This window comes from Acomys russatus, chromosome 17 (genome assembly GCF_903995435.1).
Source record: "Acomys russatus chromosome 17, mAcoRus1.1, whole genome shotgun sequence".
Classification (NCBI taxonomy): domain Eukaryota; kingdom Metazoa; phylum Chordata; class Mammalia; order Rodentia; family Muridae; genus Acomys; species Acomys russatus.
Genome location: NC_067153.1, coordinates 836,671 through 861,533, shown reverse-complemented (window position 1 = coordinate 861,533; position 24,863 = coordinate 836,671). Strand labels below are relative to the sequence as shown.

Below are 24,863 nucleotides of genomic sequence, written 5' to 3'. Positions count from 1 at the left end.
CACTTAAATTTTTGGTTTGATTTTCAGTGGCTAATGAGTTAGAATGTTGTTTGAAACATGGTATACTCACTGTGATAGTGACTTTTAATGTTCTTGTTACTTCTTTGAAAATTCAGTTGGTTAATATTTTGGTTTTATTTTTGCTAAGTATCAATACTTAGTCAATAAAAGCACAGATATTTACAACATAATATTTTACATAAGCTTGTTAAAGAATTCTGTACTTCATCTCTCTGGGGTAATCATAAACACAAAGTAATATTTATCTCCTAGGCTGAGAAGAAAAGGCCTTCATCAAAAACTGCCTATTAATATTTAAGAGGTTTATTAAGTACACCTTTTTTTTTTTTTATCTTACCATCCAGTTTCATACTGAAAAAGCATAGGTGTAGAGAGAGCTTCTACCAAGGAGCACTGCACTAATTGCAGCAGATCACTGAAGGAACGTGGGAATAAACCTATTTGTAAATCAGAAGATCATTTTTTTTTTTTTTTGTAGAGCAAATGGTTACTCACTAATTTGCCTATGCCATAAATCTGAAGTTGGTAACTCAGCACCTATGAGTTGATAAATGTTCAATGTTCAAACTAGGGTGCCTTGTGCAACTATTGTCAACCACACAAGAACTGCTCTTAGGAGCATCTTAGCATCTTTCCTGGAGTTTTGAAGAGGTTCTTGGGAGAAGGAGGTGGCATATTTATACATGGCATACAAAGGGTTTTTGCTGTTGTTTTGTTTTGTTTTTGTGGTTTGTTTGTTTGTTTGTTTTGTTTTTGTTTTTGTTTTTTGTTTTTTTTTTGCTATGCTTGTGTGTTCTTAATCAGCCTGCATGAGTCACGCAGTTAAGAATCAAATATGCATTCAAGTTTTAACATAAAGAAATATCTCTGGTATTTGCTCTGCAAACCACCCATGTTTCCCCCGCCACTGTTGTTCTGTTTTGAGAGCAGTCTTGCCTCATGTGCCCAGGGGGCTCCTCTGTCTTGGTTCTGGGTGAAGATTGCCAGCTGCCGGATTATCTCAGCAAAGATATTGGCAGTATCTGATGTTCAAGTTTTGTAAATGTTTAATGCCAGTCTTCAGAGGATCAAGGGATGAAGAAGCAATTAAAAGTCAAACTCCTGACTGGATACTCCGATTCAACCAGATTCCTATATAGTCTTGGTGTAGCACCACAGCGCAGAGGTCTATATGCTGTCAGCAATCTAAATGATCCCCTATTGATGTTCAGGAGAGGATTAGACCAGAGAATAACACATCACTCGCCATGCCGAGTCATCTAACAGCATCAACCGAATGAATGATACTTTGAATTTAAGCAATCTTTGCTCCAGAACAAGACCAATGCCTTTGCTTCTTATCCATCATCACAACTTTTGGGTAAGGGAAGAAGAGGCTCTATTTTCAATTCTGGGAGGGGACTATTTCCTTGAGATTACATAGAGATACAGATATAGATCCTAAGAGAATCTTGGACTTTGGACTTTGAAAACATTCTGTTAGATCAGGGTCATTGGAAGTACACATTGCTAAGGGCAGAAACTAAATATGTTAAGTGTGCTATACATTCTCTGTTGTAAGCAATTACTCAGTGTGTTATTATAGCATAAAAACAATCACATGTATACACATGGATACATATGATTGATATGTATACATATAAATGGATAGATATAATTTTAATAAAATTATGTATATACATTATATATGTTATTCATCATTTTACATATAATAAAAAAACCAAACGTTTAGCTCACAGACCATGGTTTATAACCCTTGTGCTAATTCATAACCCTTGATAAATGTGCCTCCTTTGAGCTGTAAAAACAATCAAATGATAGCATAATGTAACATTGTTCACATTTCCAATAGTCCAGAGAATCCTCCTAAGTGTGCTGTTAGTGACTTTTAATTTTCTGTATGAAGAAACTGAGAGGCAAGCTCACTGGTCCAAGACCAGGTGGTAATGAAGCATGAAAAATAGCACATGTCTTGTGACTTCTGTTTCTTCTCTGGTAGTTCTTTTCATGGGAAATTCTTAGCTTTACTTCAGTTTCACACTAGATATCCTAGCAGTGCAGAGGCTGATGACTTGTCTATGCACTGAGCTGTGAGAGGCTAAGTGAGAGATGCAACCACCATCTGGTGGATTCACGTGAGTCTTCTGACTCATTACACGTTGTTAGAGGTTTTACTTTTTTTATTTTTATTTTTTAAGAAATAACACAGGACATGAACTTTGGTGCCCCATATTTGACCACCTCCTCTGGGTGGGGAGGCCTGGTGGCACTCAAAGAAAGAATAAGCAGGCTAGCAAGATGAGACTTGATAGCTTATGACCATATAGTGGGGGGAGGAGGTCCCCCTCGGTCACAGACCTAGGGGAGGGGAATAGGGTGAAAGCAGGAGGGAGGGAGGAATGGGAGGATACAAGTGATGGGATAACAATTGAGTTGTAAAATGAATAAATTAATAAAATATTAAAAAAGAAATAACACAGGTGTGAGTAGACAATTCTCAGTGTACCAAAAAGTATCCAGATAAATCAATGAGAAGGACTACTTGGTGCTAAGTAGTTTTTAAGGTTAATGGCTTGGAACCATGATTTCCTGGATATTTTCTATCTCTTTCAGAATAGGGTGGGTGATAGGGCCACCAAAGGGATTGCTTTGCCTGCATTCAAGGAGTTTCTTGGAACATAGCATACTGAGTACTAATGTCAAAGAGTCCTAAGCAACCAAGACTATTTGTTCATATTAACTAGGCAGTAAATATTTGCTGAATGAATTGACTATACCTGATAACTATGCCTCATTGGAGGTGATTCTCATCTGGAATGGGCACTAGGGGAATGGTGAAGGGGCTGGGGAAAATACGGGAGTGATTTCTATCTTCCTTGAGATGCCCAAACTATGCCTAGAAAATCAGACCCAGTTATTTGAAATATCATTTGGATTCTATACCACTGTGTCTAGAACTTATTTTGCACCTATATACAAAATTCTTTATCAGAGAATTAAAACTATCTTGTGAGTGACAATTGAGGCATTGAGTTGAGGAGTAGATTCACTAATCTACTTTTTGTTCTATCTTTCCTGTATATTTCTATATACCCCTTTTTCTTTTCAACTACTTTCTCCAAATAGGATGTCAATGTCCAGTGTGCTGCAAAGAATGCATCCTGTCAGGTCTGATCCAGTGTCAGTGTCTGGTTCTTTTGTTCTGAAAGCATGTAATTTTTCATAAGCATTACACAGTCCTAAAATTATAAGTGTATAGAAGGTGTGCATGATGCATGGACCAACTAAGGCTGGGTTTCTGCTCTTTGTATGAGCAGGAAAAGAAGAGATCTGTAAATCTTCATTCATGCTATATGAAGAATGGCATCTAATAGTAATTCATAGGAGTTCTTTAGTCAACAAGAATCATTGTCTATGCCTAGACGTTTATGTTTCAGCCAGTCTCAGAGCTAGTCCCATATGGTGGGATTAGCAATATAAGTTACCTGCTTGTTCTGCAGTTTAAATTCTTCACATCCTGATTGTAGCCCCCTCCTTCATTCCCTCCCGATCCCCCTTTCCCTCCCTCCCTTAGTACTCAGACAGGGGAGCTCTCTTCCCCTAATATCTGACTTCAGCCTATCATTTGTATTAGCTGTAACCTCTTCCTCTGTAGCCTGTCATTGCCGTCTTGCTAGGGGGAAGTGATCTAAGTTCGGTGGCCAGAGGGCATGTCTGAAGTAGTCCCTACTCTCCAGACGTGGGATCCGCAAGGTTGTGCTTTGTTTTGCATTTGGATTTCCTTCAAGAATATAAAAAGCCAATTGTAACTATGGTATTTTATTTTGTGTAAACCAGATTTTTAAGGTAGAAACTCTATGGCAAAGAAGTAAAAACAGATTAAGTAACGCCCACTGAGATGGCAGACAGAAAGCCGGTGGATAGCTCAGTGCCAGTGAGACTAGGAGGCAGGTGTGAGTAGGATTACATATCTCCTGCAACACTGTCTTCACCAATAACACAGCCTGATCATGCATGAAGAAAATCTGTTTATCTTCGACTGAATGCCAAAGGAAGGCTAAATCTGGTAGCACTCTATTCTTTGGAGAACAATGTTAACATATTACAGGAGCTTAATGAAATTGCCATGGAGTTGAGCTGTAGATCTTTGAGTACCTGAGCTAGCTGAAGCTATTCTTACTGAATCACTCCTGCATATGCATTGGTTAAGGCTCTCAGAGTATTCTATAGATCCCCAAACATTCTGCTAACACAAAATTGGGGGAGCGTGAGCCCACGAGCTAGAAGAAAACTGTTCAGGTTTGATAAGCCTTCCAAATATTCTCTGCATTTTCAGCAGTCAGACTCGCACTTGCTTTTGATTACAAAACGCAACAGTTGGGTAGTGCTGGTACCAAAAACTACCTTGGTAGTTAGCTTTGCCATGCAGTGAGTAGTCAGGGCTGTGGGTTCTGCAAACAGAAGAGGAACACAGAGCAGCTTTCGAGCTGCCTTTCCTATGGGCAGGATGTTAACAAGCCCTTCCAGAAACAAGGAGGCAGAGTGCCTCTTCTTCCATGCTGCCTTTCCCCCTCTTTGGTTCAGCATATTTCAATTGTGAAGCAGAACAGAACAGAAGAAGGTGCTGCAGACAAGGATGCACATAGGCACTGTCCAGGAAGTACTTCAGCTTCTGTCTTGTGCTCTGTGTATTTCAGAGTGGAAATTCTATACTCATTGAGCTGCGTGTTAAGCAAACAATACAGGGAAACATGATGGGGTTTAGGAAGCTGAGAGGGAGGAGAAGAGGCAGGTCAAAGCAAAGAAACAATATGAGGACACTGTTTTGAAGGGGACTGCAAAATGTTCAAGCAGAGAGGAGAAAATGCCTGTGCAGAATTTGATGAAGTCTGAGGGAATGGTTCATTTCAGTGCTGACAACTGGCAGTGACATCATCATTGTAGACACAGAAAAACTAATATATTAGGGTGAGGGATGACTAAGCATTTGACATTTTCAGTTTATGTAGAGATCTACTGGAATAAAATTACTAGCAAGTAGACAAAACCGTGATGCAGAGAAAAGCAGCACATTGACCACCTTCTCTGTGTCAACAGCAGAGCTGTGTCGTATCATTTAATCCCAAGCTTGCCAGTGCTGTGCAGTACAGGCCTAACTTGAGGGAAAACACCAGTCCCTCCCCACAAACTGCAGTGCCTTGTGGGACAAAGTCCTAGCATACTCTAGAATGGAAACCAGTACTTACTGATCACCAACATGTGACCGCAACTTTGGAACGTTTTCTCACTTTGTTCATCACCTATTACTCCAAGTTCACTCACAGGCAGAAGGGTTGTCTGCCACCAAATGCCAGGCTTCTTTAAAGGACAGTTCTAATCACTACCAATACAGTTACCCAAGTGTGGTGCCTGGTTTGGGAGTAACGTGAAACTTCAGCAGCTGTACCCATTCTGAACAGGAAGATCTCATTTGAAAGCTCTAGTAGAAGAAGCTGGGTAGAAACCCCAGGAAGATTTATTGTGTACACATCATCACTTTCATGGTGGGTATTTTGGTGTCCTTTCTGGGGCTAGTTAACACATCACTAAGTGTCCCCCAGATGTAGTGGGCCTGGATCTTAGGACAGACTTGAGTTTCAGTAATTTGGACAACTGTAGTGTAAGGTCATAGCTTTCAGTATGTTAATCTGAGCCTAGATTATAGGCCACCAGATAAGTTCTTTTTCTTGATTTTTGGACTTCATAAGGAGACAAGAGATAAAATGTACTGTGCACTGGGCTGAAAAATAAGTGTGCTTATCTTTGTTGGAGTAGACAGACCAGGTGGCTTGCTCAAGGCCACTCTCTGCTGGAAATGCACCACAGGAAAGGCTACATAAAGAACCTGACACTCTGCAGTCTCCATCTCACAGATCTGAGTTTTGCAATCTTTTATAAATTGGTGATTTAACCAACTACAGTATAATTCTGTTACAAGATCACATCCCTAAATATTGTACCCATATTCCCATTACTTGCCTTATATCCTATAGTCACTTCTCAACAAAATGAATTCATTTTTTCTTTCATAGCAGACCTATTTCTGTTGCTTCCATCTGAAAGAAATTCACCTTTCCTATAATAACTGCCTTTTCTTCATTTACCATCACACCTTTTGCTTCCTTGCTTGCTTTCTCCAATTCTGCATTTCTGACTCACTTTCTGCCTTCCTCTTACTGTTCTCTTAAAATAGCAGTTGTCAAGCTCAGATTGCTGGTCTCAGAAACTAATGGCAAAAGTGGCTTTCTGAGACTCCTTTCTGGACAGAATATCTTTCTTGAAGGACTCTTCTCTGACTGAGCTTGCATGTGATTCCTTCCCTCAAATGTCCCCATGCCTGGATTCTCCCTTTTCCATCTTCTCTGTAAAATTTCCATGTCCTCAACCCCTCCTCTCCTGCGTTATCTGAAAAAACACTGGGGCAGCATTTTATAAAAGTTCTGATGATATGTCTGGACCTAGTCTGAGACCCAGGACATATGAAACCACCCCCTGTCCCTGACTTGAAGGTTCTTTCCGTATTTGTGAAAACACTTTATGTCAGAAGACAGAGGCTGATAATTGCTAATTGAAACTCACTCTCTCCTCCCTTGAAATCACTAGTTCATCTGTCTCCTGAACTCCTACCCACTCACTGAGGCTACTGCCATTTCTTGCTGGGTCTTCCCACTTATTCCAGCTCAGCTCCACATCCAGTGTTCCCTTTTTAAACATGGGTGGTGGTAGGGGGGCTCTCATTGCTCTATTTAGGCTCTTGAGTAGTTTGTTATGAGAAGTTCTGGTACTCAGAACGTCCATGAAAGGGCCACTACCCTAGTACAGATACATCTCAAATTATGATGCAATTGTGCCTCAAGAAAGCTGACAAGTTGGAAATGTTATGTCTGGAACACTCAAGGAAGACAACTAACCTGCTGAGCATCATGGCTTAACAGTACTGTGTCCTGTAGAGCAAGACATGTTTGATTAGTTTTTTTGTTTGTTTGTTTGTTTTTCGAGACAGGGTTTCTCTGTGTAGCCTTGACCATCCTGGACTCACTTTGTAGACCAGGCTGGCCTTGAACTCACAGCGATCCGCCTGCCTCTGCCTCCCGAGTGCTGGGATTAAAGGCGTGCGCCACCACGCCCGGCTTGTTTGATTAGTTGATGGTATGGCTGGTTGAGATCTGTAGCTCATTGATGCTGTACAGAAGAAAAAGAGGGAGGGAGAAAGAGAGGGGGGAGGGAGGGGAGGGGAAGGGGAAGGGAGAGAGAGAGAGAGAGAGAGAGAGAGAGAGAGAGAGAGAGAGAGAGAGAGAGAGAGAGAGAGAGAGAGAGAGAGAGAGCACACTTATCCATGAAGATAAGTCATGAAACTGCCTGAAGTAGGGCTTGCTCCTTGTCCCTAACCCGAGGGTTCTTTCCATTTCAAAATTCAAAGGTCTACTTGATGTGCGTCATGCTCACCCCATTGTAAAGTTGAAAATTCCATGCAAGAGATTGTTCTTTCATGTCATTCATGCAAGAGATTGTTCTTTCATGTCATTTCAACCTTATTTTCCCTCTTCTCTTGCTTTCTGCTTTTCAGACATGTCCAGCTTCTTTTGACTCCTTACTGTGCCAAGCTTTCATACTTTCTTGCCTTCCCAATGGGTCTTCTGTGAAGCCTTTCAACCATGCTGACCTCTAGGTAATTATGACTAGTGTAGGTAATTATGACGTCTTCTTGAAGGACTTCTCAGATCTCAGCTTGCCCTCACTGTCTCTCATGCTCTCCCATAGTTCATGTACTGTTACTAAAAAAGGCAGTGAGGGAGTGCTAATAATCATTTGTTTATGTGACTACATCTCCTAGTAGAATATGAACCAGAGGAAAAGCATTGATTGTATCATGGCTGTCATTAGTTATGGTCACAGTGTCCAGCAAGAATAACAGTGTTGAACACTCATTAATGAACAAAACATTTTAAAGAATGTGAGGAGGAGAGAGGGGGGAGGGAGAGAAGGAGAGACAAAGACACACACACACAGAGACAGAGAGAGAGAGATAGAGAGACAGAGAGACAGAGATAGATAGATAGATAGATAGATAGATAGATAGATAGATAGATAGCAGTACCACAGCCAGAAGATCAAAATAAGGCAGCAAGGAAGGGTGGTAACCTCTGCTTTTCCAGATGTTCTGGAGACTAATATAGACAAATGGCAGTTGAAAGAGAAGACTGTCCCTAGCACACCCATGGAGGCAGATGCAGGCAAATCGCTAAGTTCAAAGCCAGTTTGGTTTAGAAAGTAAGTCCAGGACAGCCAAAGTTATAGAGAGAAACCCTGTCTTGAAAAAACAAAAACAAACAAATAAATGTGGTGGTGCACACCTTTAATCCCAGCCCTTGGGAGGCAGAGGCAGGCAGATTGCTGTGAGTTCGAGACCAGCCTGGTCTACAAAGTGAGTCCAGGATAGCTAAGGCTACACAGAGAAACCCTGTCTTGGAAAACAAACAAACAAAGAAAGAAAGAAAGAAAGAAAGAAAGAAAGAAAGAAAGAAAGAAATCATAAAAAGAAAAAGAAATAAGAAGACTGTCTTCTGGGTTGCCTTTCTGGAAAACATCTGCTATATCCAACCAGAGTATATGAAGGGGACAATTAAGAGTCATTAGTGTTTTAGGAGTAGACCAAAAAGAAGAAAGAAAATCTGGACCACAGGCCCCTTTCTCTATTCTTTTGTGAGACATTTACCAAACTGAAGCTGGCTGTTTGTATGTCTCCACTGGAACATGTACAGCCCATAATGGCCACATGAGACAGTGTCCTGTTACTCTCTACCTTCAAACACCCATGAAGCCACAGGCTTCACCACAAGCTCTTGAATGAGCCCTCGCTCTTCTCTGACTGGGAATGGGCAAGCCATGTACTAAAGCCACATGCTGCTTCAAGATGACGTGGTAGGCAGAAAAGCTGACTAAAACCAGAGTGGTTCATTTTGGACAAGGGACATCAAAAGAAAGCCTGTGCAGAAGCAGGATGTCGGGATGAGGCCACAGGCATCTGTGGGACCCTTGTAAGCGAGGGAGCTCTCTTGCCCTAAGATTACTGTAGAAGTCCTGGAAGATAGTCTGGACCTCTCCTCCCTCCTGGGAAGCTTATAATCATTTGTAAGAGAGGACAGTTACTACATGGTTAACTGCTTTGAAAGTGTCATAAGATATTGCCATCTGTGCTAGGCCTTGATTTCTCTTCTAGGAGAGAAAATGTGAGAGCGAGCCAAGTAAGAATCTCCTCAGAGGATAGGAGAAGGCGTGGCAGAGGAGATAGACAGATACGCATAGAGGCTGAAGATGAGACCAGCATGGGTAAATAGGCTCCAGTCATGGACTATTGGAAGCTGAGATAGGACAAGCATGCCCTGCAGTGTTCCACAGGTAAGATCAATGGCTCATTTACTCAGCTTCAAAAGGCTGCAAACAGCTATTTTTTATGTTGGAAAAGAAATCCAATAATTTGTATCACTTGCCACTATGAATCTGATAAAAAACTTTCCTGAAGACTGTAACAAATGGCCGCCGGACCTGCATTCATGCTACAGTATTATAATACACTGCCTGTGAGTCAGTTCTTATCGATTTTCTTGGGACATCCAGCCACCTTCAGAATTTCTCAGTCCTTGGTTGCTTTACTAGGTTCCATTTTATTGAGTATGGACTTACAGAGAATTTGCTATAAGGTAGACTGTGGGTGTCTGTAGTGATGGGGTTAGAACTTCAGCCCCTTAGCAGCTCAAATGGAGGGGTGGGGGATATAAGAATGAATACAGACTATCACCATCAGTCTCAAAGGAGGCACGGATAGGACTCCAAATATTAGAGGTGGATGTGGAGTACATGCTCACAAACAAATAAACTACTTGTATCAGCACATATACAGCTTTGTGAATAGATGCCAAAAACTGAAGCAGAAGTTAAATATATATCTTTTGACCAAATGGATGAAGAAGTCGTAGTTTGTAGATATTATGCAATAATGTTCAACAACCAAAAAATAATGAATTCCCAATAAATGCGACATCGTGAGTGACTAATGAGAGGCTGAAGTGCTGTAAGAATACAACCTGACACCATGTGTGTGATTTCCCTGATACCAAGTTCAAATTCAGGCAAAAGAAATCTCTCGCAACATCACTGAGAATAGTATTGTCTTGGGAGAGGTTGGGGTTAACTGGGATGCAGTGAGGAAGATGACCAGGGTGTCGTAAATGGACCCAGATTTGGATCCATTTGCAAAGGCTATATAATTGTCAAATGTTTTCAGAATTGGCACTTTACTATGTGCCAATCATATCTCAACGAAATAAAACGAAAAGGAGAGTTTCAGAAAAGGACAATGCAACAACATGGTTTCCTAGAAATACTTCCTTGACTAGAATTCACAGAGAAGAAATTTTAAAGAATCCCCCTTCTTAGAAAAGTGTAATTCAGAAGGATGGAGCAGACACATGGAAGTGAGAGGCATGGACAATGCATTGTGGTGGTAAGACCACAAACGTGGGGTGTGTATGTCATAATAGTGGGTTTGTCATAGGTGGCAAAAGCACTAATTACATATTCTATAGGATTTGCTCAGAAGAAGAGAAATTGATAAGTTAAAGGGATTGAAAAGGACTTCTATACTTAACTTTTTCTATGAAAGAACATCGTTACATTCATGCCAAGTAAAACAAACATGTGAAGTAAAAATACAGACTGTTCAGATTCTTTGTAGTGAGTACTTTGTTCTTCTACTTGATGTGATGATGTTTCATAATGGCAATTAAACTGAGGGCTATCACCATATTTATATTTACATAAAAAGCAAACTCAAGGGAATTAAAAATTAAAAGAAAAATAAAGAATTTTGATTGTTATTACCAGAAATTAGTGATTGCTGTTTGAGGAGTCAGGTATGTTTGCCTTGATCAGAACATTGCACAAGACTAAATAAATTTCTTAAACAAGAACATTGTGCAATTGTTTTACACAAATCAAAACATCATATAGTGGCCAATTAATATTTAAAAGTTGTATACATCAAGAACTTTTAAAAATCTTTTTAAAAAAATATAAAATAAAAATATTTGTTTGTAGCATTGTTACATCATGGAGGAAGTGGTAGGAAAAGAGAAGCCCATTCATGGAGTCAGGTTCTGTAGACCTTGGCTCTTCCCTGGAAGGAGAGGAAGCATGCTGCCCCTTTGTCAGGAGAGAAGATGGAGAAGTGAGTAAAGATGGAGAAGAAAATCATAGAACTGTAATGGACGTCCGCAGATCTTGATGCAGTGGAGGGAATCAATGACAGTGACAGGAGATAGGCTGGGGATGAGGAGCACAAAGAGCTTCAGAACATACTTAGAGTTTGGAGGGGTTTCATCTTTTATACATGTGATCTGTTGTCTTATGGCACAGATAGAAATAGAGATGTCACCAAAAGTGGGAATTGAAAGGTGCAAGGAGTGAAAGCACTCAGTGGTTACTGAGAGGACAGTGGGAAGCACCAGGGCCAGGACAGGGATAAAACAGGGAAAGGACATGGAGTTAAGGCAAAGGTCCTGGAAGGCAAGAAGAGAAGCAGACACAGCAGCCTTAGGAAAGTTGGTAAGCTCAAGACAACGCTGACAAACAAAGGGATTTCAGGGTCAGGATGCCTGTGGAGACAGCTCTAGATGAACACAAGTTACAAAATCTTATAGAAGCAGGGTGAATGGCAGTGGCATGCAGTCATGGAGGATGATGGCAGATTTTAAGAAGAGAGACCGAAATGACTGGCATCCTTAAAGAAACAGGGCAGACAGGGGGTCTGCTCAAACTATTGCACTAACCAAGGACAACACAAGTAGTAAACACTGAACCCCTACTCTGATCTACTCAATGGACAGGACATTCTCCACAGTTGTGTGGACAGCAGGGACTGACTCTGATATGAACTCTAGTGCCCCATATTTGACCACCTCCTCTGGGTGGGGAGGCCTGGTGGCACTGAGAGAAAGAATAAGCAGGATACCAAGATGAAACTTGATAGCCTATGACCATACAGCGGGAGAGGAGGTCCCCCTTGGTCATAGACCTAGAGGAGAGGAATAGGGTGAAAGTGGGAGGGAAGGAGGAAGGGGAGGATACAAGTGATGGGATAACAATTGAGTTGTAATCTGAATAAATTAATTAAAAAAGAAAAAGAAAGAAAGAAAGAAAGCAGGCTGATCAAGCCATAAGGAGCAAGCCAGTAAGCAGCACCCCTCCATGGCCTCTGCATCAGCTCCTGCCCCCAGCTTCCCACCTTGCTTGTGTTTCTGTCCTGATTTCCTTTGGTGGTGAACAGCTAAGTGGAAGTGTAAGCAGAATAAATCCTTTCACCCCCCCCAAAGAATCAGGGCAGAGCTCATCCACTTAGCATGTCTTTCTCCTGTAGTACTGGCTATATTTAATCTTGCTATGGTTTGGATATGAATCTTCCCCTACAGACTTATGTGCTAAGGCCTTGTCCCCTAGTTGGTGGTGCTATTTTGGGAGGTGCTAGAAACAGTAGAACAGGGGGCCTTGCTGGAGGAAGTAGGTCACTGGTGGCATGATCCCCTCCTGTACTCTGTTTCTCCTGGTGCCATGAGGAGATTAACTTTGCCCTGTTACATATTCACTGCCATGGTGGTGTTCTAACTTACTGTGGACTCTGAAACAGCGGAGCCAGGTGACCACTGAATGAACTTTTGAATCTATGAGGCCATGATAAGCCTTTTCACCCTTTAAATTGTTTTTCAGGTGTTAGTTATAGTGATCAAAAAAAAAAAAAAATCTAACACAAACCCCTCTTTTAAATGTGCTTGTAAGTTATGTGTATGTACGTGTATTATGTACGTGTAGGTCTGAGCCACGTGAGAGCAGTGCTGGTGGAGGCCAGAGAGGGGCTAGGAGCAGATCTCTTGGAGCCGGGGTACAGGTGGCTGTGAGCCACCAGATGTGGCTATTGGGAACTGAAGTCAGGTCCTCTGCAAGAGCTGATGCTCTTAGCCGCTGAGCCAGCCCCCTTCCACAACACCCCTTTATTTTTACTAGGCATTATGCTTTTATTTTTCATTTTTTAGTTGTATTCTCACATCTTACGTAGAACTGGGTTGTGGGATGTAAAACCCATGCCATTCATGCTACCCATTTAAAAAGGCAGATCCATGGCTAGTGTGGAGCTTGGTGGTAGGACATTGGTGGACCCTCCTGTGTGGCAAAACCCAAACAGTAACACAGAAGCACAGAAGGATGGGATAACCTTTGAGATGTAACAAGAATAAATTAATAAAAAAATTTTAAAAAGACACTAACCCAATTAAAATATAGGCAAAATTTTTTGGAAAACTGTCTCCAAAGAAGGTTTAAAAAATGACCACTAAACTCATGCAAATCTGTCCATTATCATCAGTAATCAAAAAGTGTAGATTAGAAGTACAATTAAATGGCATTTCATACCCATTAGAAGAAGATAATCAAAAGGATAGACGGCAACCCCCTTTTATTTCGTGGAATTGAATGCTTTTTGGGACAGGAAGCAAAAATGTCAAGATTCCATGAGTAACACAAAATAGTTTGTATCTTCACTTTATAAATGGGTTTGTATCTCATTGCCATCTGTTTGCAACTACCACCCTTTTATTCAGGGTATAACTTGGCAGTGTACAGGGCCACACAGGTAATTACTGAAATCACTTGACTGTTCAGAATATGCTGACAATAGGCACAAGAACCATAGAGTTCAGTATCTGGAAAGACATCACATATTCTGATGCTTAAAAACAGTGTTGTGGGAAGAAAGGGCCTATTGGCTTCTTAGTCATCTCTACAGTTATTTTCCTGGATTTTAAAAAATAAAAACAGTTCCTTCAAGCCTTCCAAAGTTGGCAATTCTTATCCAGGGATTCCCAAAGTCCTATGTTTAAAAGGCCAGTGGGAGCTGCTTGCTGGAGTTAGAAAGAAAGGACCCACTTCTCCCACTCCATGGCTGTGTATCCTCAGATAGTGTTGTCTCTCTGCCTTAATGTCGTCACGGAGAAGTTGTCCAAGTGGCTATATAGTCATGAGTAAAAAATGTTAACATACTTAACTAAGAGTGACTTGTGAGTGAGAAATAGAGAAATTAAATTGACAACAAAAATCAACTTTGACTTGAAACAGTAAAGTTTACCTTGATTCAATGGTCCCAAGTCATATTTATGTCGCCCATTTTGAGTAATTGAATATTTTCCAATTTATCAGGAAACCGTATAAGGTCTACAGACAAAGTAAACCCAGACCATGATCATTTTCACTCCTTCAGCTGTTACCACTTCCCAGACCAAGTTCCATCGATCTTTTGTCTAGACCACTGTAATTGCTTCCTTGTGAGACTCTCTTTCACTCTGTTCTCCCTCAGCACTGGTCAGAAAGCAGAGTTTAGAGCAGAAGTAAAGCTAAGAGATATGTCCATAGTGATCTACATTTACCAACTCAGCTCTGTATCCTCAAAGTTCCAAAAACACCACAAAACAGTGCCACCAGCAGGGGACCAAATGTTCAAATACACAAGCTTGTGGGTTACAGGCACTTCATATTTAAATTGCAACACCAAGGTATCTTTAGTTCTTGGCACACAGTAGGTACTCAATATAATGAGTGCCTTGGTGTGTGATTGAAGTTTAAGACCAACTTTTCGAACTCTTTACAGTCCATCCCTATCAGACAAATGGGCAGGACCCAGGAATTAATCGCTTAGGAAGCGTACTTTTCCCAGTAAGTCAAGGATAGTGTGGAGGCTTTCTGTACCCCAGTTACAGGGCCTGGGTCTCAGCTCTGCCAATTTTACAAACGCATGGACTCACACATGTAAATTAAAGAAATATACTCATCATTCTGTTCAGAATCCACCTGTCCTATCTCTGCCATGCATTTCTTTTGTGACCTTCATCAGCACTCAGGCAGACACTTCTCATAGACATGGGCTTGTAGAGGGATGCCATTTTTAATCTAGGAAGCATCTGCCTTTCTAATAGCGTGGAAGAAGAGGGGCATTTCAGCATGCAGTGATAAAGAAGCTGGGGTCATAGAGGATGTTTTATGCAATTGCATCCTGGAATCCTAGCAGAATCACCAAATAACTGGGAACTTATGTGATGTCTGTGGGATGAAAACACCATATAAGAAAATTATGAATGGCATTTTCAATAAGTAGTTTAGAGATGAAATATAAATTCAGCTTTATGATATCAAATCATGACTTTCAAGTGGGTTTCTTCAAAAATCTTATTTAAAAGATCAATAAATCCATTTTTCCACCTATAGTAAGGCACAAAGGAAGCCTCAAGCCCTTTAATAAGCTGCCGTAGCACGAAAGGATCAGGCAGCATCTGCTTGTTATCTGCCTAGTTCCTTAATTTTATCTGTTTGTTTGTTTTTAAAGAGGCAGGATCATGACTGTATAGGTTCACACAGGATCACAAACAGGATGGCCTGAAACCCACCAGGCTAGTCTTGAAATCACAGGAACCATGTTGTTCAGCATTGCAGGCATCTGCCACCACTTCTGGCCTGGTTCCTTAAGTTTCTAGAAAAAAAATGCCTGTAATCTATTGAGAATATTACAGCTTATATAGGTATCCTATTGTTTACGGAAGAAAAATTTATATTAGCCCAAAGGTGGAAACAGCAGAAATGTCTGTGAATTGAAGTGCAGACAACAAAAATCTCATGCTGTACAACAGGATGCTGTTTTTCTACTTTTGTTTATTAATTTATTCAGATTACAACTAAATTCTTCTCCCATCACTTGTATCCCACTTTTGTAAGTGGGAAGAACACTCACATTTACAGTGAAAAGAAGAACAGTGGTGGTTTTCTGGGGGCTAGATGGACAAGGAGATGGAAAGCTATGGTTCTTATTGTGTCATGGGCACAGTGTTCAGAATGTCAGTGTGGGAAAAAGAAAGACTTTTACATGGTAGTGACGGACAACAATATGAATGCACTTAATGCTGCAACGTTGTACTTAAAAATGTTGGAAGAAGTAGCACATAATGTATATCTTGTACAACTAGAAAAAGTCCAATATTTCAGTAGTAAAATGTGACACTATATGTTCCTTGCTAAGGTAAAAAGCTGATGTTGCTGAGATCCTAATGCAAAGTGCAGATCTTGAAAGGTCTCTGCCTGCCTGCCATGGGTTGCTGTGGTCTATAGCTCAACCTACAAACAGTGCTTTCCCAATTACACACTGAAAGTCAAATGTGCACTTTTGTTCATGGATTTAGTGTTGTTATTTAGCTCAGTGTCCCCTTTTAGGAAAGGGTTTTTATTAGTGAAATTAAGGATATTCATTACATGTGGATTCAGAGAAGTATATTAGAGACACTCCTGTGACTACTTCATGGCTACCCAGAATCCTCCTAATCCTATAGGCTTTACTTTCAGGAATGGTGACCTCAGCTAACACCCTCAGGATTCAGGCACACTGAGGAATCCTCGATTCCTGAAATTAGCCCGATGAGTGGCTGAACCTTGTGGCTGGAGCCTTCATGATGTTCTTCACTGAGTATTGGTACACAACGCTGTTCAGAAACCTCAAAAGCTCTACAAGTTCCCTTGCTAATCAGTGTTTGCTAAGTGGATGTTTTCCATCTGACAATGCTTATCTGGGATTTTTGCTCATTGACACCTAGTCATAAAATTGTCATTGAAATTGAATTCCTAACCTCAAAACTTCCTCAGGGGTGGTCAGGACTGAGATAAGAGGCATGCATTACCAGGTCATTCAGCTCATGTCCCACCAGTGTACAGGCCAGTGGGAGATGCTTGTGTCAAAGGACACAGACAATGATACCATTAGGGATTGACTTATGATCAGGTTGTGAGTCCTAAGAAGTCACATTGCGATAGTGTAGCTAGCTCTCTCCACTGACTTCATAAACAAATAAAAACAAGACAAGACAAGACAAAACAACAAAACCCTGAGCTTTCAGGAGTTCTCAGTGATCTTCTCAAGTAGAAACCAAAGGGAAACTATTTCACTGTTACTTAATAGTCACTGTGTGTCAGGCATGTAATGGGTACTTTAATGCATGCCTGATATCACAAATATCCCTAAGAAAGTGAGCATTGTGGGCCTGTTTTTAGAGACATCCAATCCATTTACATCCTGTGGCCCTTAACGCTCTTTGTAACATGCTGGCTGTTTGATTCAAACATCTGCGTATGATGCTCTTGGCCAGGAAAGGTACTTGAAGAATGACTGGAAACGCTAAAGACAATGCCTTGGTTCAGACCTCCGCAGGAAGGAGAACATGACTTTTCTCAGGTGGGATGTCTCTGAGGCATGTTCTGCACCTATCTGTTACTCAGTGGCCCACGGGAGAAACCTGCTGGCTAACACACAGGCGAGCAGCTTCTCATCATCTCCTCGTTCCTTGTTAGTGCATCCTGGAGTCACAACTACAAAGCGTCAGTCCTTATTTTAGGAAATGGTTTTAGAGAACACACCTGGGAAAATTGTGAGATCTCCCATCATTAATGCACCAGCCATCAGATTGAAAAGCTAGAATGTGACCTGAGTTTGGGATCATGTACTTCTATCCTGCCTTAGTCATTTATTTCTTCCTGCCTGCGCAATGACAGGATGGAAGAGAAGGATGGGAAGAATGATACAGGAAACCTTAGATTGTTCTAACTGCTTTATTTGATTAACTTCTATGGTCCTTATGCCCTCAGAATTGATACTACAACGTTTCATTGTGCCAATATGGAGATTAATTTAACAGTGTTCAGAAGCCTGATTAGTCACTGCAGTAGGTTCAATAACAGTTCCCACACTCTCTAACCCATGAGTGTTACTTTATCCTTAATTGGCAAACACAACTTTGAAGATATTACTAAGGATTTTGGACAGGGGATTATTCTGATTTTAATATAATCACAAGGGTTCTTTTGAGAGGGACTTTGAAGGAGTCAGAGCCTTTCTCTTGCCATGTAATAGTAAAAATGTAGCAGAGACTAAAGGAAAGGACCACAGGCACAGGGAAATATGTTATATGTTTACTTTAAAATATATGTTAGATATAGTTTAAATGGAGTTATGTCATCTGGGGTGATAATGTTCCCTGCAACAGCTGCAAATATCTAAAAACAAGCCAGTGCTGAGCAAGAGAAATCTCCCTTTGAGTTGTTCTTTATGTGGGTCCAACAGACTTTTCAAAAGGTACAAGAGATTGATATTGGACTTAGTTGCCTGCCACAGCTTGAAGGTAAGACCTGTTATTGAACATGCCACATACTTTAGACACAGGACTTGGAGAAATTGAGCTGGAATTGAGTTGGAAACCTCCTCCTAGAGGCCTATTTTTCATCATATTGGAAAGGGCTTTACAAGATGCCAAAAGAGAAAAATCAACCAATAGCCCTACCCAACTATAAAGCATCCAAACAAAAAATGATCTGGCAAGGTATCACCGATGGTACAATAGTGGCACTTATATTTGGGCACAATGAACAGCTGTCTAACTGGACATAAGTCCACTCATTAGGAGGGAATCCATATGTGGAATGGAGGATATAGGTGACTACCCATGACTGGAGATGTTATATAACTCAGAGGAAAACCTAAGTTTCATTAAAGCAATATAGTTTGTAATATACTCTAAATATTTATCCTGCTACCCACAGATAAGTGCTTCTCATAATGTACTCTTACCAAATTTGTTTTTTCAGCATATGTAATCTATTATAGAGACCCACAACTGGCCAAAATGCAGAGACTATGTGTCTCTGTACTCAGGTCTAATTAGTATATCAACAATTCAACCCCCACATTTACAGTTCAGGGAACACTGTAGAAGAGGAAGGTGGGAAGATTGCAAAGGCCAGAGGGGTGGATATCTGCTGCTAAATGGTGTTTTCTAGGCACGACAGTGATGCTGTTCCCCTTAAATCTTAGCAATATAGTTGCATAAGCAAGACCTGCATAATGAAATGATGCCATCAATTGGCATGCCAAAGTGCCCTGGGGAAAGCTCCAGAGTGCCAAGCTCCTGTATGAAGTTCTACAGCCAATCAAAGGCTGTGAAGAAAAAGGAAGAATCAGTTTTCTTTAGGGACAAGCTCCCTGATAGGTCACTAAACAAATCCCATACAAGCAACATTAAATGGATGCAGTGTGTGTGTGTGTGTGTGTGTGTGTGTGTGTGTGTGTGTGTGTGTGTAACACAATAATTACAGAAAAAGAGGTCATGAATTTGAGTACTGAGCGGGTATGGGATGAATTAGGAAAGAGAAAAAAATAGAAATGATATAAACACAGTATTCATGTATGAAATTGTAAAAGGAATTAAAATTTTAAATTAAAGACAAAGGAGCTATATGCCACAGAATGTTCTGACAATGACAAAGCTCATTCCTGGTGGTGGTTTCATAAGGTGTGATATAGCTGAGAAATTCTTCCTGTGACCATTTTAACGTGAGAGTGGAATGTGGTAGTCATGTGTCTATGAAAATGAAAATAAAAGGAACTGACTGTACCTATAGTTGCATAAAAATAAATCATATAACAATGTACAGTGCATAATGACTACTGTACTGGCAAAGAAAATAAAAGCAGGAAATGAACTTTCTCTGGGGACTCTAGAAAGCACCATCCCTTTTTTTACTTTTGTCCTCTAGAACTGTAAAGAAACAAATTTATGTTTTTAAAAGCCATTAGATTTGTGGCGTTTCATTAAAGTGGTAACAGGAATCTAACACAGTCAAGCAGGCATTGCCAGTTATAATAACACATGATATCTGTTTAGCTCTTGCAATGTCTAGGTATCACCCCAGGTCTCTTTGTGGCCCAAATTGACTTAATTCTTTCAGCAATTTCTTAGAAACAAAAACTATTTTTCATCTCTTTATTGTATAGATGGAGAAACTAGGATAAAGAGATAATACACTCCTAACAATGATCTAATACTTCAATTTAGGTCTTTGGTACCCCCAAATTGTGCTCCTTACTAAAGCACTGAAATCTGAGTCCTTTAAACTGCCATGGAAGGGAGGTAAGTGAAGGACACTTGCTGCAGGGATGCCCCCTCTCAGTAATGTGGTCAATAGACAGTTAGAACCAGGCACAATGCCTGTCAAAGAGATTTTAAATCTCATAGAACCTTGTCCCTGTTCTCCATGTTTCTGTAAAAGGGAAGATTTTAAGAGCTTAACTTCTGTCTTCTACAGAATTGAGCTCACTGGCAAAACTCCCCTTGCAGCTCTCTTTGGAATCAGAAATGGGTTTGCAACCCCAGAAAGAAGTATATATCTTTCAAATTTTTTGTTTTTAAGAATATTTTTATTTTTAAAACAAAGAAAAACTCAAGAGATTGCATCACTTTAAAAGGGAACAAGATCTGACTGGTTCACACAGTTGGATTGTGCCTTTCTAACTATGCTCTACTGCATACTTTCCTCAAGACATCAAGTCCAGATTATATGCTTGATTACTTGCCCCTCTAGCACATTCCACATGAAAAAGGGGAGAGTGTGTTCACTAGTCAAATGAATAATAAAATAACAAAGGGCCAAATGACCGAGGAAGACAGTATGTGATAAGGGAGATTAAGACAGGATTTACACCTAAGGTCTACATTTATTTACTATTGATTTATTAATCATCTTCACTTGTATTTTGATGTCATTACATGTTTATTTTCTTTTGTTTTTTGAGATAGGGTTTCTCTGTGTATCCTTGCTTGTCCTGAACTCACTCTGTCAACCAGACTGGCCTTGAACTCACAGAGATCTACCTGCCTCTGCCTCCCAATCACTGGAAATAAAGGGATGTACCACCACAACCATGCTTCAGGGATTGGTAGGATTAACATTAAAAATGTCCATCTTACCAAAAGCAATCTACAGATTCAATGCAATTCCCATCAAAATACTAACACAATTCTTTACAGACCTTGAAAGAACAATTTTCAATTTTATATGGGAAACCAAAAAAGCCAGAATAGCTAAAACAATCCTGCACAATAAAAGTACTTCTGGAAGTATCTCCAGCCCTGATTTCAAGTGGTTGTTACAGAGCAATGGTGATAAAAACTGGATGGTACTGGCATAGAAACAGACTAGTTGATCAGTGTAATCAAATCAAAGATGCAGAAATAAACCCAAGCAACTATGGGTACTTTGTTTTTGACAAAGAAGCCAACACCACACAAAGGAAAAAAAAGATAGCATCTTCCACAAATGGTACTGGTCTAACTGGATGTTCACATGTAGAAAAGTGCAAATAGATCCATATATTTTTCACCCTGCACAAAACTCAAGGCCAAGTGGATCAAAGACCTCAACATAAAACCAGATGAAACTAAATCTATACAAGAGAAAGTCGGCATGACCCTTGAGCTCATTGTCACAGGAGACAACTTCCTGAACAGAACACCAACAGTTCTGGCTCTAAGATCAACAATTAATAAATGGGACCTCTTTAAAATGAAAAGGTTCTGTAAGGTAACAAATATTGTCAATAGAAAAAATGGCAGCTTATAGATTTGGAAAAGATCTTTACTGACCCTATATCAGACAGATATAATATACACAATATATAAAGAAATAAAAAAGTAAACACCAACAAGCCAAATAATCCAATTAAAAATGGGATACAAAGATAAACAGAGAATTCTCAACAATGGAATCTCTAATGGCTGAGAAACACTTAAATGTCTAAAATCCTTAGTCATCAAGGAAATACAAATCAAAAGGATTCTGAAATTCTGTCTTAAACTTGTTAGAATGGATAAGATCAAAACCTCAAGTGACAGCACATGCACCAGCAAGAATGTAGAGAAAGGGGTATATTTCTCCATTGCTGGTGGGAATGTAAACTTGCAAATCATTCAGGGGGATTTCTCAGAAAATTGGGAATAGCTCTACCTCAAGACCTAGCTATACCACTCCGGGGCACATATCTGAAAAATGCTCCTCTATACAATATGGACATTTGCCCAACAATGTTATTAGCAGCCTTATTCATAATAGCCAGAATCTGGAAACAACCCAGATGTCCCTCAAACAAAGAATGGATAAAAAAAATTGTGGCACATTTACACAATGGAAAACTGCTCAGCTATTAAAAACAAGGACATCATGAAATTTGTAGTCAAATGGATGGAACTAGAAATGATCCTCCTGAGTGAGATGACTCGGAGCCAGAAAGACCCACATGGTATGTATTCACTTATAAGTGGATATCAGCCATGTAGTACATGACACCCATGCTATAACCCACAGACCAAAAGAAGCTAAGTAAGAAGGAGCCTCAAGAGAGGATACTTAGTTCTAACTCATAAGGGGACATAGAATGACAGCACAAGTAGATGAAGAGGGGAATAGGGTAGGAGAGGGACTGGAGAGGGAAATGAAGATAGGGATCAGATGTGGGGAGAGCGGAGAGTGGGAGACCGTATGGTTTGGAGAAGGAAGAGAAACCAAGGATGAGGGCATTTCGGAGACAAGCTGGGTAACCTCATGAGAGGATATGGGGGTGGCTTTATCTGAGACGCCTAATAATGGTGAGGCAGGGGTTCTGAAGACTGAAGAGGCCACCTCCCAGCCAGATAGGACTTCTAGTGGAGGGATGGATCGCTAGCCCACCCACAAAAACTTTGACCCAAATTTTACGCTGCCTACAAGATGTTCAGGGATAAAGATAGAACAGAGACTAAGGGAATGTCTAACCAATGCCTAGCCCAACCTGAGACCCACCAAACATGGGGGGGGGGGGGTGGCTTACAGAGACTGGAGTGCCAACCAAGGACTATGCATGGATTGGGTCTAGGCCTCCTACACATATGTAGCTGATGGGCAGCTTAGTCTTTATGTGGGCCCTTAGTAAGTACTCTGTTGCCTTCTTTCCAGTCATAACCCCCTGGCAAGGATGCCTTGCCTGCTCTCAGTGGAAGGAGATGCACACAGTCCTGATATGGTGTGATGTGCTGGGGTTCACTGGAGGGGGAGGCATCCTCTTTTCTGAGGAGTAGGGGAAGAGGAGGAGGGGAGGGGAGAGGAAAGGTGGGACTTGGAGGAGAGGAGGGAGGTGGATGCAATCAAATATAAAATGAATAAATAAAATAAAATATTAAATTAAATAAAAAAGCAATAATGGTGCGTGCGTGCATGTGTGTGTGTGTGTGTGTGTATGTGTGTGTGTGTGTGTGAAACTTTGCAAACTTATCATGTACTGTGAAATCTTTATTTTGCCTCTATTACTATTGATCTACTGGTATTCAGAGCATAGATAGAGCTCTATAAATTCATACAGACTTAATGCCCCAATCAATACTCAGTAGAAAAGGATGTATAAGTTGATTATGCCTGTTTTAGATACAGAATAAGGAAGCTTTAAGAGTTCTGTAGGTAGCTAATAATTGTCTACATAATTTCATCAATCCTGTGTATAACACATTGCCCACCTTTGTTTTCAGATGATGCCATCATTTGCAGAGATATTTCTATGAATATGCAATTTCTACCTCTGCCTCTTTAGCAGTTTCCTTAACATTTCCACCATCAAATTACGTTCTGTGCTTCCAGGGATAGAAAGAAACAATGACTTTAATTTAAAAATGTAGTTTAAATAAAGTTTAAGTCAATGCTTAATGAATTTCCCAAAATGAGTATTACATATGCCAAGAATTTTTAACAGCAATAATGTTCTTTGTTATATTCCTTAACAAATGTGGTTGAGTATTATTCTAATCAAATTCCTTTGAATACTTGATGAATTAATTTTTACTTTATATAAACTAATTTGTGAAATAAATATATACAATTCAAAAAATTCAAACTGGTCACATAATCTTAACTGTAAATTATTTCTAATATTTATTATATTTTAAAATAATTTTTTTCACTTCTCTTATTTTTAAATCAGTCAGTTAAACAATGACTCAGTTGCTTTTATTTTTTAACCATTTTTTTTCCAGGCTTGGAGTGATTCTATAAACTATTTTCTCACTCTATGGCAACTACTAGAATCAAAGGCCAACAAGAACATTGTAGTTATCAATAGTAACAGTAATAATGCTACCTTTTAACTAACTCTTTAAGCTGATAGTTCTTTTTAACCCATTCATCCAGCCTTTAATATTTTGTTCAATTTATGTAACACACATTTTTTTTTCAAAATTATTTACCTAAAACTAAGCTAACGGTGGCTGCCTTATCCAGCTGCTGCATAAATGGAAGAAACTAGAAGGTGTTTCTAAGTTTATTACCCATACTTGGCTCCTGTTCCACCTTTTAACTACATTGGTCAGAGCCAAACAGCCTTTTCCCTCTGCTCCGCACACATTCCATTCTGCATGGTTTCTCTCATCATCGTTATATTGATGAATATTTCTTCTTCTTTTTTTTTTTTTTAGATTCAATACAGGATGATTTATTGTATGTTGCTTGAACTCTATTTAGTCCACAATTAGCATTTATGCACTCTACAATTTGCAGGTTCTACTCAAGGCAATAGAGCTTTGTCAGTGAATAAGACCTCCTTTTCTGGAGCTCATGTTTCTGTTGGATTCTCACTTCTAGAGTTCACTTCTATGTTTTAATTTCCATGACAACAGTAACAATGCTTGAATTTACTATGCCTGTGAAGGAAGAACATAATTTTACTTCTGTGTATCACATTACACAGTCTGTCTTTCAGATATGGGTACATAGCTGCCTAGTATCAGAGACTATACAAGTAAACATAGTGGAAACACAAGCCCGTACCATAATTTCCCATAATTCCTTTTTATTCTCTAACTATGAAACCTACA

At 40.0% G+C, this 24,863-nt stretch overlaps 1 protein-coding gene across 1 annotated transcript in view; it reads right to left on the bottom strand.

Annotated features, from left to right (window-relative positions):
* Cpq (carboxypeptidase Q) overlaps window positions 1-24,863 on the bottom strand; it is a 324,103-nt gene that overhangs the window by 17,656 nt on the left and 281,584 nt on the right. The gene's annotated exons all lie outside the window — the stretch shown is intronic.